At 41.2% G+C, this 14,083-nt stretch overlaps 1 protein-coding gene across 4 annotated transcripts in view; it reads left to right on the forward strand.

Moving 5' to 3' along the window:
* The first annotated feature begins 576 nt into the window (after positions 1-576).
* NCOA2 (nuclear receptor coactivator 2) overlaps positions 577-14,083 on the forward strand; it is a 194,337-nt gene continuing 180,830 nt past the window's right edge. For all 4 annotated transcript variants that reach the window (XM_060243657.1, XM_060243660.1, XM_060243659.1 and 1 more), the window contains exons 1-2: positions 577-781; positions 10,565-10,644. The gene's annotated coding sequence lies outside the window, so the exon portion shown is untranslated. The remainder of the gene's footprint in view (positions 782-10,564; positions 10,645-14,083) is intronic.

Here is a 14,083-nt window from a genome sequence, read left to right on the forward strand (position 1 = left end):
TCTATTTTGTATGATCATTATTATGATGTCTAATGATAAATCTCTGTCAGTGAGCACCATCCTAAGCAGGTCTGCTCATAATCCTATTCAGTGGGGCTTACTCCCGTGAAGCTGTTTTTAAAATTGCAGTGTGTTCCATAAACAGATACAGAATTGAATCGCCAGACTTTTTAGTCTTTATTTTTGTTTTTAAAAAAACAAAACACTTGCAATACCACAGTGGGGAATGAGAAACCGCCCCCCCCCCATAACATTAGGTGGACTGGATTTTTTCGCTCTCTTTGTTAAAAGAGTGGATTTTCCACTGGCTTAAAGCTGACGCTCTGCTAGCTTCGTTCTTCTTTACCACACGACAAGAGCTAGAAAAGACGCCTTCCAGCCAGAGGCCGGGAAGGAAGTTTCGCCTTTACTAAAGGGGCGCATCAGCAGCAAGCCGCGTCGTCCTCCTCTCTTTCCCTCCCGACAGAGGGAAAAGGGCTGGCTTCTGAGGCCACTTTTGCGCCTGGCGAAGGCAGGGAGTGGCGGTGGCGGGGTTGCTGCCGCCTATGCGCCTCGGCCCTCCCAGTCCCTCCTCTCTCGCTGGGTAGCAGTGCGAGGAGGAGGAGAAGAAGGAGGAGGGTGAGCTGTGGGAGGGTCTCCATTGAAATAAACAAGCAGCCAGTTATTAAAACGGGAACATGGCGGCCGCAGAGGACTCGGCAGCTCCAGCTTCCTCTTACAAAGCGAAGGTCAGCGCTGGCGGCAGCCTGGGCGACAGGAGCCGGAGACGTCACTGACCTCGGTAAAAAAAGGCGCCCACGTCCCTCTTCCCTCGCCATCTACTAGGCCTTACTCCGCAGGCCAGGTTGGGAGCGAGTGGGAGAGGGGTCTCTCCCCAGTAATATATGTTGTATAATCTGGGTTGTGTGGGGTGCTGCTTGGGGATGGTTGGTGAGCGCAGATGCTTTGAGAGCCGCACAAGCGAGGCAAAAGGGGGTGGCGACTTGGCTTGCTCTGACCCCCCCCCCCCCATATCAGACTTTTCCCTCCCCTTACAGAAGAAGCAAGTTATAGCCCCCCTCTTTCAGGAGTGGAACGGGGGGGGGTGTCAGCCAGCCAGTCTGAGTGCCCACTTTTCTTTTATGACTGGTGGGTGTGTGGTTGTTTAATGGAAATGCCTGGGGGTTTTGGGGGGAGGGGGAAAGGTGGTGTAGAGATTATCTCCTGTTTAAAGTTGCCCCCTCTTTCTCCTTCAGGGTGGCGGTTCGTCCCGTAGGGTGAAAGAGAAAAAGGGCTCCCAGGCGAAAAGGAAAAGAGCGAGAGAAAATAAAAGGGGGTCATGAATGTTGCTGGCGGGGAAGTGGAAGGGGGAGTTAATGGCGAAGGCTGGCTGCTGTCCTTCTCTTCTCTCCCCCCCCCCCCCGTCTCAACAGGGAGGAGGATCGCTCCTCGATAGAAAGGACTTAAGGGGTGGCAGCTGCGTGGCTGACAATGAGGATCCCTTGCGGGAGGGGGAGAGTGGCGAGGAGAGAGAGAGGGTCTCTTTCCCAAGGCAAGAAGGGTGTTGGGCTTCCTCTGGGGACGGGCTGGTGACACCCCAGCGAGCGTGAGAGGAATGATGATCCAGCGAAGGAGACTTCCGTGCGGAGAGGCGGCGGTGGGGATGTCTCTTTGCTGATAGTCGCCTCCAACCTCGGACCAGGGTGGCGGCGACAGCGGCTTGCTCAGCCTTTGCCCCGCCGCCCGCCGATGGGGCTTTAACTTCTCTTAACTTTGGTACGCGGAGGACCGGCAGTCGAAGTTCCCCTTGCTAGAGCCCCACTAGGCCCTGCCCGCCGCTGGGTGCGAGCACAGCCTGGGGAGCCGCATTGCTGCTGCGTGCGCCCGGCTGGGTGGGGGGAGGGGGCGGTGGCGGCGGCCCCAGTGGCGCCTTCGCCGTCTTGCGGGGCTCGCTTGGCTGGTGCCCGGCTTTCAAGGCGACCGGAGCGGCGGCCTAAAAAGCCTTGGAGGGTGGCGGGCTGCGGGCTCGTAGCGCGCCCCTGTCCCCGGGAAGCCAGCGTTGCAGCCTCCTTTTTAACTCCTCGGGGGCTACGCTGATGAGATCGATGGAACTCCTTTTCTGTGTGTGTATTTGTGCGGGAGACTCCACCTTCCCTCTCTGCACAGGACTCCTTTTTGTTTAATGTGGGGCTCGGCTATTCCTTGAAGGGAGTGGGGAAGAAGAACGTAATTCCAGCCTCCCTCCCCCTATTGTATATGGCGAAAGACATACTCCTCCCTTCCCCAGTGTGCCAGTGAGGGTGAGCGTCGTCTAATCCCCTCTCCACCTGCTCCCTGAGCTACCCTTGTGAAGGGGAGGGTGCTCGTGAATGTGTATCAAACACAACCCTTCCTATTCTCTCTTGTCTCTTCACCTACCAAAAGATTCATGCTTGCGATTGAACTGGAGGTGTTTTTATCTTGAGGCCAGTGATTTTTATCTCGCACAGTGATGGCGTTTTCTTTTATAGGCAGACGCTCTTGTGTTCAGGGCTCTGCTGACAGTACTGTTGCAAAGGTATCCAGGGTTATTGGTTGTCTTGGCAACTTTGACTTTGTTCATGTAATATGTATTTTCATCTAGACCGTTCTTCCATATGCTCTGCAATCGATCTAGTGCTCCGGGTTCGTTGAGCTGTCTCTAATGTGTGGATAAGTATATATGAAATATTTGGGGAAGATGAAAGAGAGGAAAATGGAGTAAATTTAACTGCCAATTTTGCTTTTATCACTTAACAGAGCATTTTAGAGACAAACGTTATGGTAGTAATTCCCAGGTTCTGGGAAATGTATTAATCTGCTCTTTCAACCAACTTTTAAGAATTTTCATGGTGGATGCAAATGTCCACCTGAAGTTGTGTGGAAAGTTGTTGGCTAAAACAAGCTGGTTAAACAATTCCCTTGTCTCACCAGGGGACCCTGGGAACTGTAGTTTTAAAAAAGGATTTAGAAATTCTTAACCTCTTCATACTTTGTTTGGGGAAAGGTATGACATTGAATCTGCTATAAAACCAGTATACTTGTGTAATATAAAGGCTCATTCATAATTTTGAGTAGATAGAAGTCATTTACTTCCTGCTGAAGGCTGCCTATATCAGCATTTCTTTGAGGCCTGTCTTTTTGGTGTATAAATCAGTAGCAACGTCCTGTGTGAGTTATGATGCTGAGAGAATGGCTAGTATACAATAAACAGTTGTATCATAGTTTGTTTGTTTTTCCCTTTGTACAATTCCAGAATTTACCATAACAATGAGAAAGTATTGTTAATAAGAAGGAAATGTTACTTTCTGGGTAGTGGAAAGGTCTTTGTAAAGTTAATTTTATAAAAGAAAACAAATTTGGGTGTTTTTGATACAATGTCACAATACAGGAACATGAGTCTGCCTACTTAAGTTTCCATACACCAGATGTGTGGCTTTGTAGTTGGCAAGGATAAGCAAGCTGCAACTTTATTAAGGTTCTCTGAGCAGTTGGAAATCTAACATAGTTGGTTGGTTATACCTTAGGCACTTGTGGTAGTAGTTACACTATTCCACTGAAAACTGTTTGCTTTAGAAACTATTATTCTTCAACCATTGCAGCAAGACAAGATTCTTTGAAAAAAATATTATGACACCCAAACCCCCACACAAATGTTTAGGTTTTGTGTGAACGGTTATCTAGTTTTTCTCTGAGTAATCTGTGATAGTCTCATAAAAGAAAATATAACTTGCTGTGATCATTGCCCATTTAATTTAAATTATGAATAATCACCCTGATGCTTGAGAGCTTATATGATAAGTTAATAGTGCCCTTTCTATTGGGATACAAATTCTATTTAAAAAACATAATACACTAAAATGGGCTGGTACATTCAATTCAGAATAGGCTTATCTTGTGCACTGCATTGTAAAAGGTATATTAAAAGATCAAGGTTTACTATTAGGTGTAATATGATTAAATTGCTGGAGTTGGCTTTTACTGCATTTTGCTTTATAATAGGAGTGAGCATGCCCATCTGTAAAAAGTACAGGTTGCTCTGTAGGAATAGCAAAGTCATTTAGAAAGACAGCTGCTACTACAATGCTCACTGTTTTCTGCTCTCCTTTTGTTGATGATGTCACTGACATGTTGGCGTAAGCTGAATTCCCTATGCTAAACTGAAACTCAAGCAGGGAGGATACAGATAAGATGTTTCAAAGATCTGACCTGTGTCTGAGAAAAATAGGAGAATTCTTAAATATTTTTGATTAGTTTGTTGTACAATGAATGAGAATAGTCTGAGTTTATACACATGGGTTTTGTTCCATATAGTTTTATTCCAGTCAGAGAATTTAGCATAACAAAACCTAAAATCTGATTGCATACTTGACAAGTTCATTGTGTTCCTTTCTTTGTTCTTATATTAGAGAGATACTTGTAATATATAATGAAATTATTTGGTGGTATTTCTTTTTGAAGGATTAAAATCTAGATGTGTTTTGTTACAGGTCACAAATTTTCTATTGCACTGAAATTAAATGGTATTAAGCAATGAAGATCATTTATCTAATTGTTCCTTCTCTGTATTTGTGCATATGTTACTAAAGAGTTCCCTAATCAGACCCATACTATAAAATAATTAAATTGCAAATGATTATTATGTACCCTCACATTTTTAATGGGGCTAGAAAAGCAGCTCGCCACTGTTCATTCTCTGAAAATGTTATTTGATAATTTTGGATAGTATACAGAGGGAATGCAGTTGGGGGTGGGAAGGAACTTCTTGAACATATGGAGATAACCTGAAGGATGTGCACTGTCAGCTGTGGTTCCATTGTATGCATTCACATAGGAACTGAACTATTTTTCCTCTTGGAGATTTTGGTCTTACAGAGGAATTTTTTTTTTACTTCAAGATGTAATGATAATGAAGCTTGAAGCAGTAAACTAACAATGCACATGCGTTATGTTAATTTTCTAAAACATTACTACATTATCGCATCAATGTAAGTGAATTTCTTAGCAGTTATGGTTCCTACACATAAAATAAGCTATTAATATGGTAAATAGGATGTTGTATATTGGCTTTGTTTAATCAGTAGTTATATTATTAATGGCTTATTAGCAACATATCCATTACACAAACACATCATGAGCTAAAGAGTCAATAGCTTAATGTTTCAGATTACACAGTGAACTTTGAAATGTAAAATTGCATTATGTTCTTAGTTTGAACTATGAATTAGGGTGGTAGTTGTGGGAACCCAGCTTTGATATTTTGAATACTTAGTTTTGATTTTTTTTCCAAACAAGATTTAACCCATAGCAAGTTGCAGCTGACTTGCAGCAACCCCCTTAGGAATTTCAAGGCAAGAGATGTTCAGATGTGGTTTGTGTTGCCTGCCATTAAGTGAAAGTAAGGTCATTGTTTGTCCATAATGAGTATAGAACTCATATGACAAATTGAAATAATGTGTAATAGCTTCCATTGTATTTTGTGTCAATTTTACCTCTCATGTGTTTGCATTTCAGTAGGTCTCATGCTGCCACCTTACCCTGGAATGATTAAAGACCACTAATACACAATGACCAATTCCTCACTAGCAGTTGATCTGCCCCTTGGCTTTTGTTTTCCGCAGCTCAAGTGATCAATTCACCAGTAGCTGCATGGGTGCATTTTGTTCCGTGGCTCCCTCCAGGTTCCCTCATGGTTTCTTGCTCTCCAAAAAACAAGAGCAAGAATCCATGAGGAAAATTGGAGGGAGCCACAGATGAAAATGCCTGCGATGCAACTGGTGGGGAATTGATCACTTAAGCCAAGGAAAGCAGGGGCGGAGCAACTGCTAGTGAGAAACCGGTCAATATTTTGTGAAGACTGACTGATTGGGTGAAGTAGATGTATCTTTCTTGGGCATATATTGTTGCAGATGGCTATTTAAGTGGGTGATTTTTTTTTCCATTAAAAGGACTTCAGTAAAGGGAGAGTCTGCTCTCCAGATCCTATAATAATGACTTAAAACGTGTGCAATGTGTGTGCAGCAAGTGTCACTTGGCCTGGTGGGGCAAGTATTTGTGAATTTCCTGCATTGTGCAGGGGGTTGGACTAGATGACCCTGGAAGTCCCTTCCAACAATACGGTGTGGTGATCCTAATGATAACTGGGACATGTCACTTTAGCTGGATCATGTTTTGATGCACTTGGGTATGAAAGCACAAGTGACATTTGAAGTTTAACCTATATTCTACAAAAGAAGACAGTGAGACTTCTCAGTTAGCAGTTTTTTCTTTTCCTGTATGTAACCTGGGATACTACCTAAAATTCATCCATTTATCATTGTGTCTCACTGACATCAACGACAATGTCTTTGAGATAGCAGCCACATTTTTGATTTAGTGCTGTTAATCTATCACCTTTTAAAGAGATAAACCTATTTAGCTTGTCAGGTACATTTAACTTATTGTTGATGATGACATTTAAGGTGCTCATTAAGTGTTCTGAAGGTCTGTAGATGGGTAGAAGAATGACCTTGAATGTCCCAAATTGATCACAAACTTTAGAGATTGGCTAGTGGGAAAAATACTAATTACATCTCGACTCTAGTACTGATAGGTAGCTTTGTTATAAAAAAAAGCATTTGCAAAAGGTATTGGAGGTAGAATTTCATTTTTTCTCTGCCTTTTAATTTCTTCATCTGATTCTCACTTTCCATCATACTTTTTCAGTTGTAATATTAAATGTGGACATTTAGTTTCAAAGCACTAGTTTCATATAACATTAGTTTCAAAGTCTAGTGTTCAGTCTGTTGGACGTATTTGCTAAGGGCATACTCTTCCAGACAATGTACTATGAAGCTTGTGGCAGTGTTTCCCTAATTGCAGTACCATTGCCTTTTCCGGTATAAAATCTTCAATCTAGACATGCAACCCTTCTTGTTTATCTTGTGATTTCACGAACAATCCCAAGGCAGTGTATCTTCTTGTGGCTAAGGTTCTATGGGAGCATATAAGTGTCTGCCTTTTTGTGTGTGTATGTGACAATGGAGAGGAGGGAGACTAGTGGTATGCATGGCAGCCGTTTACCATCTCTCCATCTGTCTGACTTCGTTCTGATTGTAAAGTATTAAATGACACATGTTAGAATTGTAAATTTATAGGTAGGGTGTTATAGTAACAGGGATTCTTTCTGGCATGACCAGAAAATCCCATACATCTAGTTACAGTACTAAATATTAGTTTCTGGGCACTGCTGAAGAGCTTTGTAACTTTTACCCTAACCATGTATAAGGCTGGTGCTTAACATGATTTTTTTTAAGGTCTTAACATGAAAGACTTTAAAGTCCTAATGTGTAATCTCTACTTTTGTTATTTGAAAAGTTCATAAGTGTATACAAATTTACAGTTCAGTCTTTTTTTCACACCTTTGCCTTGAGTCTGAAACCTTTCTAATACCTTATTTCCTGCTTTTGTCCTTGCTTTTTTTGATTTACAATGAGTTAGTTAGCTAACTTGATTTACTTTAAACTGTGTTTGTGAATGATGACCACATAGCATGTTTGGCTTATAGAAGAGCACATTTAAAAATTCTGTATTGGGAAGAGAATTCCTGCATAGGTTAATGAATATTACATATATTTAGGAACAGGCCTCAGATTCAGTGGGAGCTCACAGGAGCATAGCTCCTGAACTTTTCTGAGAGTTCCACCTCCTCCTGAGAGTTCCACCTCCTTGTCCATTGAATAGTATGTGCAGCTGCATAACAATCCCTGGATGAGTTCCACCACCTATTTTTCTGCAAAATGACCGCTGTTTAGGAAACCCTCACATAAACAGACATAGGTCAACTGTAGGCTTTTGTCAAGTTAGTTTTTTCAAGGGGGGGGGAATGTTTTAAAAAGTAGCAGCAAAAATGGACTTTTCCACAGCTAATTAGAGACCCCTTCCCCCCAAAAAAGAAATCCTACTGGGGATCTGGCTCTCTTGATTGTTTTTGTTCATGAGGGAGACTTGGGGATGCCAGTCAATGGAGTCTTGAATGGGAGTCTGCTATTTGAGAAATGGTAGTCGTCTTTCCCCAGTGTTTATGAAGCCTCAGATTTTGGCCTTAGGGGGTCCTCTTTTCCTGGTTGCAATGTTCCCTCTAAGCTGCAGTCTTGTGAGCAAAAATTCCACTTTGTGAGCCACTGGCATTAAACTTGTGAGCTACTGCATAAATTATTGTGCTCTGGGGCCATTTTTCCTGAGCTAAGACAGAAAGGTGTGAGCTGGAGGCTAAAAATCTGTGAGCTAACTCAGTGTAGAGGGAATACTGGTTGAGAGTGCTATGTTGAGTGTGGACCATGTCAGATCTTAACACTTACCCTGGAGCCTGACTGTCAGGAAAAAGGCAGGGCATATAAACATCCCAAACACCATTTTTGTAGGTATTCAGTGATAGTTGCAAAATGGCAATATTGTAGCATTAAGTGATCACTTTTGTGAATGTAGGGGATAGAAATTTTATCAGTTGGTTGACTGCTACCACATGTTTTTTTCTTGGTAAAATTACTTTCACTTCATGTCTATCTTAACTGAAGCATGTGGATTAACCCGCAATTTGTCTCTAGAAAACTTGTATAAACCATTATATTGATGCTAGTGACAGGTTGGAACTCTCATCCCATCAGTTTCTGGATTTTGGTCCTGTAGAATTTTGAATTAAGTTGTCTTTATATCTTGGTCTGAATGTGCAGGAAAATATGGCTATAATGATGTGACAGAGAGCTGAGATGGTAAAATGTACTGTACTACTCTAGACTGCAGGTGATAGAATGAGGTGGTAAAATGGGCTGTAATAGAATGGGCCGTGCTACTGAAGGCTGCAGGTGATAAAATCCGTATCTGGATATTGCACAGTGTTTTCATGCATAATGTCTTCATGCAAACTAGCACAGTAGGTAGAAATGTTCCACTTGTTGTGCTGTGTTGGTTTTCTTTTTTGTAGGGAGTATTTAATATATGGGATTATACTAAAATGTGATCCTTGTTGGAAGGAGTGCATCCATTCTGCCACTTAAGATCTCAGTCATCTTGTTCCCCAGCATCTGGCCTTGGGTTTTAATCGTACCAGGGAATAAACCCTACTGACTTTGCTGAGACTTATTGAAAGCACGAAAGTCAGATGGTATATTTAGACATTTACTAACAGTTACAATGTTTGTGGTATTACTTTTGCTATGCAGTATTGCAAGTGACTTGGTAGGAAGCCATTTAATTGTCCCTGGTTCTAAAAAAATATGAGAATAAGCTGTTGCTGTTTCCGATATTGCAATTATCTGCATGGTGAGTAACTTTCTGAATGGATTTGTATTTGGGGTATTCTTTTGTATTTATATATTTAGAAATTTTTGATAGCTTCAGAACTATGGTATTGATCTGGATCAATTGGAGATGGGGATTGAGGACACCATGGTGTAGTAGATATTATTTCTGGCCAAATGTACAAGACAGTAGTGCTAGGAGATGAACAGTACAGGTGCTTTTGTGGATCATATTTGCCTTTGCTTTCTAACATCTTCATGAAGCCCACTGGGTGAATGGCCAGAATGCCGAGCTGAGTCATTGGCTGGGGGTAGTTAAAGGAAGTCCAAATTGCTGTTGAAATAAGGCTTTTAAGTTGTAGCATCCCTTATGTGTGAATGCCTCTCATCTGTTGCTACGTGTGTTAATTTTTTGATGATAGATTGAAAACTTGCTTATTTCTTCAGGGCTTTTGTTGTTGCTAGATGTTAATTTTCTTGCTTTAGTTCTTTAGTTAATTATTTTATATAAAGTTTTTAAAATAATTGGATTGAAACTAAGTTGTGTCTTTTGCTTGTACTTCTGTTTAGTGTTGGAAATACTGCCCTTACCTATGATATATTTTTATAAGTTTATTGTCTTTTAATTGTTGCTGTATGATGGGTATTAATTGGTATAATATTGTCTTATATATGTTCTGATTTATGTTACAAGTCATCTCAGATAGAAATTTTTTAAGTTCTGAAAATGCTTCATAGAACTACTTCAATAAGGTTAAAAATGTCAATAATGAAGGATGGTCATTATTATCACCAGGATACTGAGGGACAGAGAAAAAGGACTTACCTAAAGCCATTTTCTGAATTCAGGTCTGGGCTGATATTTGAATGGATTTTCCGTTCATGATCTTAACAGCTACACTGATACCTTGTTAAGTGGGAAATAATATTGTTTGACTCAGGACATGCACAAGGAAAACATACCTGCAGTTATTCTCTTGTACAGTTTTTTTTTTTAAATTCTCTCTAGAGTTGTGTTTGGAAGAAATACATTTATGACTGGACTAAGTCTCTAATAATACAAATTAAATAAACTGTTTGTAAAATTAAAATTGCTAAAATTGTGTGGTAAGAAATTCTAATATGAACATAGAATGCAATATGCAAATATTTTGAGTAAAAATAGAATTATTTGAAATGCTTAGAGAAAAATAAGAAAGCCTTGTTACATGATGGGGTCAGAAATACTTAAATGGTGATCCTGCTATAGTAATATTTTAAAATAATATTTTTATATATTTTTGTTATAGCTGGCTTGAGATGTATTTGAATAGTGAAGTTTTCAGAAACTTAACCTGTAGTACTGATTTGACTGCCTCACTGAATCTTGGTAAGTTAAAATAATGCATGTTTAATAACGCTATAAATAAAAATGTGGTTTTCAGTTTGTATGTTGCATAGATCTATGACATTGGTTGTCTATTCATATTAGGTCCTTTCTAATTGGAGTTCTACCAAATTCAAGTAATGGATTAGCTAAAACATGTTGGCTGATGTTATACCAGAGCAAAAGGATGAGGAACAGATTGAACTGATGGAGTGTGTAACTTTGCCTTCATGGAGTACCAGATCACTGTTGAACACTTACTCTCATGTCAGGGCCCTAAAGTCAGATACTGACACATAGATTGCCTTTTGATTTCTGTGACAACAAAGCATCATATGCTCAAGTGGGCTTTGGGCTTTTGTTTCACATGTAGCATGTCAAAATGCTTCAAAAATGAGAGGGATCTCTAAGAAGGTTTATAATAAGGTATATGACTTCTGCTAATCAAAGCTACAATCATGTCAGATTTGATTTTATATTGAGATCTAAGCTGAAAATAAAGGCTTAGATACAAGAACAAGAGCTTATGCCTGAAGCTAACTCTGTACTGGAGCCCACTTGTGCCACTGAAACTGTTCCCACAGAAGCTGCTTCACTGGGGTCTCTGGTGCCAAAGATGAATGATGTGTGCTGGCAACCAGACACCCTGGCAAGCCCAGAGCACTGGCTACTGGGAGCACAGCCAGCCTGGGCCTTGTTGGGGACTCTGGGCGGACAGCAGATACTGCAGTGACAAAAGACTGGGGAGCTGGCCCGTGAGCTGAGCTGAGGAGGTCCCCAACAACTCAGTCAGAAGTTGGAGGCCTTGATGAGTCCTTATCTTGGTACTTCCTTCCAGAGGTAATTGGAGGAGCAGATACTGACAGAACAGGGGAAGAGAGCTGTCAGAAGAGCCAACGGGGAGAGGGCTGTCAGAGAGGCAGCAAGACAAGGATTGTGGGGATGGACTCAGAGCTGACCAGGGAAGGAGCCAAAAGCTGGCAGCTTGGCCCTGAGGCAGAGCCTACTGGGAATGATTGGAGAGCAGACCTGCTCAAAGCTAGGATGAAATCTAAGGCTCAGTAGCCCCTTTTCATTGTCTCTACAGCCTGACTGGGAGGGAGAAGCCAGACGTAGAGAAAGGTGGGAGGGGCCAATGAAGGTGATGGGGAGAACTTATGAAGGTGAGGCATCACCCTATGCAAAGGATTGATCAAGGTCTCAGCAAGGGCAGAACCTGGCCCAGGACTGGCAATAGCTGGGAGAGTGTGGAGATGAGTGGGGTTTAAAGGGAGGTTCCCAATGGAGGCCAAAGAGGAGAAGCAGGTTCATCTCGAAGCTGAGAGAGCTGCTGCCTGGGGAAGAGAGAAACAAAGTGAAACAACCTCCTTTGCTTTTCATTTGAAGACCTAGGGAGGCTCCATGGCTCACAGCAAAATGGCTGAAAGGCAGCTGGCTGAGGCTGGGCAAGAGGAGTGCCATAGTTTATAGAAGTTTACTTTCCTGCCTCCCTCAGACTTCTGCATTTCCTTGGACTTCCTGAAAATCTGTCTTGGAGTTCATAAGACTTTCAGGGATTATGAAATACATGACACAAAAAGCTCCAGTTAAAAAACTAATTGGTGAAAACGCCTTTTCTCTCAAAAGGAACAGCCCTTCTGCTTGTGAAAGACAGGTTTCAGTCTCAGCCAATGGAAGTAAGATTTGGGAGGCTTGGGAGAAAATTTATAAAACAGTTTATTTTGCTGTGACTGTCTTATTTTTGTTCTGTGGCACAAGAGCCATAGAACAGAGAATAATTATATTCTCCAAAATAATCAGCCTCTTAAGTCTTAAAGTAATTGGATTTGCTCTTGATTCCCCCCCCACACACACACTTGTAACTAAGCATTTCCATTATGTACGTGAGGCTGGATAGACACTAGCAGGGCCCTTTTTCTAGCAGGAGCTCCTCTGCATTTTAGGCAATGCCCCCCTGATGTAGCCAATCCTCCAAGAGTTTACAGTAGGTCCTGTACTAAGAGCCCTCTAAGCTTTGGGAGGATTGGCTACATCAGGGGGACGCGGCCTAATATACAGAGGAGCTCCTGCTAGAAAAAGAGCCCTGGACACTAGTCACTTGCAAAATGATAAAGATTAAGTTGTATCTTGCCATTCGTTCTGGAATCTTGTTTACAGAAAATTTGCTTACAGAAAAATGCATTGATTTAAATCAAGGCAATTTTAAAGACTTATTTCAATGATTGATTATAAAATGAATTCTGCCATGCTGCAAATCATGCATTTTCTGAAAAAGTGTAATATGCAAACTGGTAACTCTGACAGTTAAAAATTATATGATTATACAATTAAAAACTTTATGTGATATAATGCAATACAAACCAAATCTTCTATTCATGTGCTTGAATTATAAACATTCATACTTTGTGGCAATTATAAGTACAGTTTATGACCAGTCATGCCATATGTTTATGATACTTCACCATCAAAGTAAAATATTTTTCCTTATGTAGAAAAGCATATTTTAATTCATTTTGCTGTAGTGTAGATCAGGGGTGGCTAACAGTAGCTCTCCAGATGTTTTTTGCCTACAACTCCCATCAGCCCCGGCCATTGGCCATGCTGGCTGGGGCTGATGGGAGTTGTGGGCAAAAAACATCTGGAGAGCTACCATTGGCCACCCCTGGTGTAGATCATGAATTGTTAGTTGCCATTCAGGGGTGTTATTCTATACTACGCACATTCTCATATATTGTTTCATGAGCAATTCTTGTTACAAGTTACTTCCATGAGGAACTGAAATATCATGCTAAGAGCTTGTTTGCATGGTTGAGTTTTGGTACTGGAATTGATGGCATGTCTTTAAAAGCACAACACTTTCATGTAGAATAATAATGGCTTTCATGCTATGAACCATGTGTAAAAGGTAGTGTGGGACCTCCCTCCCCTTGAGCTGTTGGTGTGAATGGGTTTGATTAAAGAAGCTGACGGTCTGGTCTGAAGATTCAGCTCTGCTTGGTGAAAACTTTTGTCAGTTTCTTCTTTGAGCTTGAAGTTGGTTCACAATCTAATCAGAGTGAGGAGTTCCCGTTATGTAAAATAGTCGGACTTGGAAGCAAATGTGAAGTTTGGATTTAAATTAGACAAATGAGAACCTTTAGAGATGCCAGGTTTTAAAATGCAGTGTTGTTGTACTGAGGAGTTTATTTGTGGACATGAGCAATTCATTGTGTGGCTCAGTTTTATAAAGGTATATTCACTCTGAATTTGTGCACTTGAAACCAAAACACAAAAGGGAGGTAGCATCGTAAAGGTATTTGGAATTGTGAAATAGTGATATATAGCTTCTGTTACTTGTACTTGTATTTTTATTTTTATCTTTGTCTATTAGTATTGGTCTTATGACCTCCTAATGTGAGTTGCCCTGAGCCTGCTTCCTCAGGGAGGGTGGGATACAAGTTGA

The sequence above is a fragment of the Heteronotia binoei genome, chromosome 7 (assembly GCF_032191835.1).
Source record: "Heteronotia binoei isolate CCM8104 ecotype False Entrance Well chromosome 7, APGP_CSIRO_Hbin_v1, whole genome shotgun sequence".
NCBI lineage: Eukaryota > Metazoa > Chordata > Lepidosauria > Squamata > Gekkonidae > Heteronotia > Heteronotia binoei.